The sequence below is a fragment of the Nerophis ophidion genome, linkage group LG09 (genome assembly GCF_033978795.1).
Source record: "Nerophis ophidion isolate RoL-2023_Sa linkage group LG09, RoL_Noph_v1.0, whole genome shotgun sequence".
Classification (NCBI taxonomy): Eukaryota; Metazoa; Chordata; class Actinopteri; order Syngnathiformes; family Syngnathidae; genus Nerophis; species Nerophis ophidion.
In genome coordinates, this window is record NC_084619.1 from 34442957 (window position 1) to 34450449 (window position 7493).

Genomic DNA, 7493 nt, shown 5'->3' on the forward strand with positions numbered 1-7493 from the left:
AAGCTAGGAATAAAATAAACGTAGCGTGAGAGCTTACGATAGAGAGCATGAACAAACAAGACATCACTGTTGCACTACGGCAAATTAGGATCCGAGAGTGAACAAAGAAAAGAGGAAGGGTTATATAGTGAAGGTGATTATTACAACAGGTGTGCGTGGACCGGGAGTAGCAGCTGAAACTAGTAGGTAGCCATGGTGATGGACTAAACAGGAAATAAACGGGTCAGAACGGAGACTGAAAACACAGATGGAAAAATAAACAACAACATGTGAAGATCCGAGTAACGGATCGTAACAGTTAGTTTTGAATGTCTTGTCTGGTGTAAAGGCTTTTTGAATACTTGGTTGTGAATAACGGTAATAGAGGCAGCACGGTGTTACAGGGATTAGTGCATGTGCCTCACAATACAAAGTTCCTGAGTGTCACGATCCGTGACTCGGATCGTTCATGGTTTTGCCCTTTTTATGTCTTTGTTCATGTTTTGTTTCTGGACTCTGCCGATCCTTGTTTGAGCACTTCCTTGTTTGTGTTAGTCACCATGGCAATGTATTGTGTTCCTCCTCACGGGCTCCTGTCACACACCTGTTTCTAATAATTATTTCTGTATTCAAGCCCACCTGATTCCTTAGTTCGTCCTCGGTCCATTGTTTGCTTTTCGCAACACGTCACGGTTTTGGTATCATAGATTATTTTGTGCTAAATTCCGCCTTAGCTTCACTTGCGTGTGGCACGTCGTTTAATGTTTTCTGTTTCCTGCTACGTGTTAGCATTAGCTTTCCGTGCATTGGCACGCGCTTTGTTTTCCCCCTTTTTGTACCAGTGTTGTTTTGGTTTATCATATTAAAACTTTGTCCTACCTGCAATCTTGCTGACTGGTCGTTGTGCATCCACGAAGTGGCAACTCCGCGCAGCAAGTGCGCCGCGAAGCGTGACAGAATGGACCGAGCCAAAAGCCACTTCGCACGAATCCAGCCCCAGCAAGAACAGGTTTTCCTCTCCGAGGAGGGAAAAATGGAGATCTTCCGGGAGCTCCGAGCAGACTCTCGTCCAGGGGAGAGCGAGGACGAGATAGAGCTGCCGGAGGAGGATCTGCCGGCCGAAGCTGTGGTGGCATGGGGGCTACTGATGGCGAAGATAGCGGACGTGGAGGACCGTTTCCGCCCCAACTCACAAGCCACCCCGACGTTCTCCTCAGCGCGTTGCCATCCGCGCGGGTACGTCACACCACCCGTGAGGCGAGGGCTCCAGGTGCGTGCGCAGAAAGAGTGCAGGACTTTTCCCTCAGCAGTGACTGCCAGGCGCTTTCCATGCGGCTTTTCCTCCCCGGCACCTGCTGTCAATTTGCCTGAGGGACACGTGCGGCGCACACGCACAAAGCCAGCTCCCAGGCTTCCAAGCGCCCACCCTCTCATGCCCTCGACAGACTCCAAGCTTGCACAAATGCCCCCCCCCACCCGCTCCTTCAAGCATCTGGAATCTGCTTCCTGAGGGGGGGGCAAGGCTGATGGCGTGTCAGTGGCACAGGCAGACCTTCTTCCATTGAGGTTGCTGCCTGCCTTGCCGCTGGCTCCGCCCGCACCAACAGTCGAGCCACCTGCACCAATGCTAGCACCTAGCCCAATGACAAGTCCATGTCCAAGGCTAGCCCCAGTGCCAGCACCACGTCAACCTCCAACGCCAAGTCCACGGCTAAGGCTAATCCCAGTACCGGCACCACGCCAACCTCCCACGCCGGCACCACGCCGGGCTCGACCTCCAAGTCCAGGTGCAAGCCGGCCTCCGAGTCCAAGTCAAAGTCCAAGCCGGCCTCCGAGTCCAAGCCGGCCTCCGAGTCCAAGCCCAAGTCCAAGCCGGCCTCCGAGTCCAAGCCCAAGTCCAAGCCGGCCTCCGAGTCCAAGCCCAAGTCCAAGCCGGCCTCCGAGTCCAAGTCGACGTCCAAGCCGGCCTCCATGTCGACGTCCAAGCCGGCCTCCATGTCGACGTCCAAGCCGGCCTCCAAGTCGACGTCCAAGTCGACGTCCAAGTCCAAGCCGGCCTCCAAGTCGACGTCCAAGTCCAAGTCGACGTCCAAGTCGGCTTCCAATACGACGCCCGAGTCCACGTCGACGTCCAATACGACGCCCGAGTCCACGTCGACGTCCAATACGACGCCCGAGTCCACGCCGAGCGTCAGGTCCAAAACCACGCCGGGCGCAACTCCCTCCGCGTCGGCTGTGGGTGTGGCCGTGCCCAGGTCGTCCTCCTCGCAGGGCGCTTCCACCTCCACGGGTGTGGCCGTACCCCGGGCGTCCTCCTCAGCGGGTGCTTCCACCCCCAGGCCGGCCATGGTGGTGGCCCTACCCAGGGCGTCCTCCCCGCAGGACGCGTCCTGGCCCTCGTCAGCCACGGATGTGGCCTCTGCGGGCCCGCCCGCCTGGACTTTTGTGGCAGCGGCGTCCCACCCGCCGCCGCCACCTATGGTGACCTCGGTGGATTCGGGAGACGGGACTTTCCAACCATCCGCCGGGTCCTCCCTCCGCCCTACCTTCTCTTTTGGACTGTCTTGTTGTGGGGGGGGGGGGTTATTTGTACTTTGGGGTTTTTGGGGCATCTGGGATCTGCCCCTTAAGGGGGGGGGGGGGGGGGGGGGGTAGTGTCACGATCTGTGACTCGGATCGTTCATGGTTTTGCCCTTTTTATTTCTTTGTTCATGTTTTGTTTCTGGACTCTGCCGATCCTTGTTTGAGCACTTCCTTGTTTGTGTTAGTCACCATGGCAACCTATTGTGTTCCTCCTCACGGGCTCCTGTCACACACCCGTTTCTAATAATTATTTCTGTATTCAAGCCCACCTGATTCCTTAGTTCGTCCTCGGTCCATTGTTTGCTTTTCGCAACACGTCACGGTTTTGGTATCATAGATTATTTTGTGCTAAATTCCGCCTTAGCTTCACGTGCGTGTGGCACGTCGTTTAATGTTTTCTGTTTCCTGCTACGTGTTAGCATTAGCTTTCCGTGCATTGGCACGCGCTTTGTTTTCCCCCTTTTTGTACAAGTGTTGTTTTGGTTTATCATATTAAAACTTTGTCCTACCTGCAATCTTGCTGACTGGTCGTTGTGCATCCACGAAGTGGCAACTCCGCGCAGCAAGTGCGCCGCGAAGCGTGACAGAATGGACCGAGCCAAAAGTGTGGAGTTTGCATGTTCTCCCTGTGACTGCGTGGGTTCCCTCCGGGTACTCTGGCTTCCTCCCACTTCCAAAGACATGCACCTGGGGATAGGTTGATTGGCAACACTAAATTGGCCCCTCGTGTGTGAATGTGAGTGTGAATGTTGTCTGTCTGTGTTGGCCCCGCGATAAGGTGGCGACTTGTCCAGGGTGTAAACTGACTTCCGCCCGATTGTAGCTGAGTGAGGCACCAGCACCCCCGCGACCCCTGGATGGATGGATGAACATGTGTATATTTCGCCATCATGTGGTCAGGGCAGTTAATATATCTTTGAGAAGTGTGTATTTTGAATCGAACTTTATTGACTAGAAGTTTTATACGCAGAGAAATTTAAGGTATATGTCTTAATTGCTGATGCCTTTTAATTGATTTTTAAATGCGGCATTAAATAATCCGTTTTGTATACTGTTGACGTGATTCAATGCCCAGTAAGGTGTAAATGTGTTCCTGTATAGTATTTCTCCTGCAATGATCATGTGGTGAAATCAATTATGGTACTGACCCCCAAAGGGACAAGCGGTAGAAAATGGATGGATGGAAAGGTAATCATTGAAGTGGGCGATCAATGAAGGCCTAGGTGGGAAACGCACGGCCTGCCCCTGCGATTGACAATACAACATTTTGTATGATTGGATTTTATTTCTGTCAACATTTTCACCTTGTATTTAAAATTTAACATGTCAGTTTATTGTGCTATGGTCTTAGTCAACATGACTTTGTTTTGATTTGTTGACATCTAATTTTTACCTGCTGCGAAAAAACAACAACAACCCAAATAAAATGAACAGCTTCCAGCCCACGGTGGTCACGGGCATATTTTGTGGGCAGGACCGCCCATCACGCCGCGACTGGGCAAAGCCTTTTTAATTCTGTGCCAAAGCTTTGCTCTTCTCCTGACAGGAAGAATGAATATGCATTCTATATTTCAGGAGCTATTATTTCATAACCTAATTTATTCAACTTCATTACATATTTCTGTCAAAATCCCTCACTGACATGTGAAGTTATTTTTAGGGGTCAACCGAATAAGCCAAATGAATCAACAACACACAGGCTTTCCAACCAGGTCAGTTTCATCTTCTGCCTTTTTCTTTTTCCTGGAATAGAATATTTATACCCAAATGGCTGACAAAATGATGACATCTTATCAATTAATGATGGGTTTAAACGTGTAGGAGATATAGAAGGTATTTTTGTCTTACAGAGAAAAAGACTGATGTCTTGGAATATTTATACACCAGCAATTAGACTCGGCATTGTAAGAGTATCAGCCCAGACAAGACTTGGCCTTACGGCTTGTCAGCGTCACTTCTCCTCTGTGTTGATACGATCATTCACGGTAACCTTCTGGTCATCAGAAGTGGATATAGCTCCCAGTGGATACTCTGTAGAATGGCATCTTCCTTGTCAGCATTCATATTTCACAGTAGCATGTACGTGATATACCTGTGCAGTGGAACTTCGATTTACGAAATTAATTAGGGTTTGTAAATTAAAATGTTCGTATACAGTAGCCAATTTCGCCATAAAAAAACAATATAAATATGAATAATGGGTTCCAGGTTCGACAAAAGTCCATATTTCAGTAATCAGGCATGTGATTTTTCTGTCTATTGTCAGAAATCCGTCTTTTTTATCTCTGTACAAATCTAAAAAAAATATTTTCCGTTTTTTTTTTTCGTTTTTTCTGACATTCATTGTGTGTTAAAATCTTGATCCATCTCGACGCCATACCTGCCAACAACCACGGTTCTCCCGTAATGAGTCAGTGTTTTGACAATCCATTCCGGTTTACGGCTGCAGTGGTAAAAACTATGGTTTTCCATTAAAAATTATTCACTTAAAAATCGAAGCTACGTAGCTCTAAGTAAGTCCACGGGCAGGGGACAAAATATATGGGAAACATCAATGATGATTGGTTTGTTTATGTATAAGAAAATCCATGGCTGGTTGGTTTACTACAGTGTTTTTTAAGCCTTTTTTGAGGCAATGCACATTTTTTTCATTTAAAAATACGGAGGGACACAACCAGCAGAAAACATAAAAAAACTGAAACTCCACCAGGTTATTTTGCCTTATTTTGAGTTTGAGTGTTTTCCTGTGTGTAGTGCTTTAATTCTTGTCTTGTGCTGTTATTTTGGTGTTTTCCTGTAGCAGTTTCATGGCTTCCTTTGAGCGCTATTCCCCGTACCTGCTTTGTGTTAGCAAACTAGGCTATTTAAGTTGTTGATATTCTTCTTTGTGTGGACATTGTTGCTTGCCATGTCATGTACTGATGTACTTTGTGGCCGCCGTCTCTGCTCTACACGCTGCAAGTTTTTGCTGTCGTCCAGCATTCTGTTTCTGTTTACTTTGTAGCCAGTTCAGTTTTACTGTTGTTTTACATAGCCATCCCTATGCTTCATTGCCTTGTCCTTGCCCTTTTGTTATTTTTTTGTTTAAGCGTTACATAATTTTTTACCTGCACGCTGTGGTCTGCATATTGGTATCACAGTTCCACAGCCAAGTTTTACATTTCAAATCACATGCCTGAGTAATGGTTTGTATACTGTGAACACAATATAAAGCACTACAGTACTGTGTATCAAACAAACATAACAAAGGGTTGACGGATCAACTTTTTCTTTATTAACAATATCAAAATAACAACAACTAGCTGAACTGTCCTCATTTTCAGCCGCCCTGCAGACAGGCGTACCACTTTGTCACTATCCCTGTGGTGCACCCGATTTAAAATTACAAAACTCCCTAACTTTAACAGTCAGGTCACTACAATTATTATGAATAAAAAAATAAAATCGACTTTAATATACAGAGACATCCTGGATAAAAAAAAACAACGCTTCCCATCCAACCTGATGGAGATTGACAGGTGCTGCAAAGAGGAATGGGCAAAACTCCCCAAAGACAGGTGTGCCAAGCTTTTGGCATCGTATTTGAAAATAATTGAGGCTGTAATTCCTGTCCAAGGTTCATGAAAAAAAGTACTGTGCAAAGGTTGGAAAAACATTTGTACCATATTTATTTTAGTGTTTTAGTTTTAATAAATGTGTAAATTAAAAAAAAATTAAAAACACGTTGTCATTATGGGGTATTGTCTGTAGAATTCTGAGGACAGAAGGGGAATAATTCCTTTTTGGAATAAGGCTGTAACATAACATGTAGAAAAAGTGAAGCTCTGTGAATACTTTTCGGATGAACTGTACGAGACATCCAATAACTTTTAAATGTTTGCTTTTCTGCAACAACTTTTCCCACTCTCCAGAAAGTAATGGTCCTCATCACTCTAAAAAAGGAAACACAAGGTAAACAAAACAATTTGACGAGTCCAATTATGATAAAGTCAATACCCTGGGAATGGAATGTTTAGTAAGTTAGTAAAAGCGCTTTGTTTTTAGTCAGACAAAAGTTGCCCAATCTAGGCTTTTAGCCTGAATTGACGAAATCAGAGCGGCGAAACATCTTCCAAAAAAACAAATTTATTTGAATGAAAATTACTGTTCAGGGTGAATAAGATGACTGATTTTGAGGGCTGTCACTAAACACGCACACGCCCGTAATGGGTACACATGCACACAGTGAATATTAATTTCGAACTAATTTTATATATACATGTCTGTTTTAATCTCAAACATGTTGTGATGGCAAAATAAATATTAATTACTATTTTGCATCCTATGAATGCAGTGAACTGTATTGCATTCTTAAAATTGAAAACTGCTGTTGTCATCATTAAATGGTTTGTCTTTTATATTGTGTATGTATTGTTGTGCGGTTGAAAACGGCTCAGCGAATTTGCATAGAGAAACCAATGTTTAAATGGCACCGTATAATAATCATCAAAAACGCACAAGAGACAAGAACTTTGTTTTTGCAGTCACACCACACAGCACATAGGGCTGTGCGCGCATCTGTTTTTATTAGTACACACAAATTGGCACAATCAACCACGGACACATTTTAGCTGTGTGTGTCAGCCTTCAATAATGAAAACACGCATTTAAGAAATCAAAGACAATTAGGTCAAAGGCAATAATTGATGGCACATATTAACATGTATATATAAACCTTAATTAAGCAAAAAAAATATTTATTTGATTACTCTATTAATCGATCGAGATAGTCGATAGAATACTCGATTACTAAAATATTCAATAGCTGCAGCTCTAGTTACTTGCATTATTATCGTGTAACATAATAATAACCTTGATATTTTTCAGTGTCAGTTTCAGTTCATTTCAAACATGCATACAATGTAGTGCATCACATATTTACAGTTGTTTCA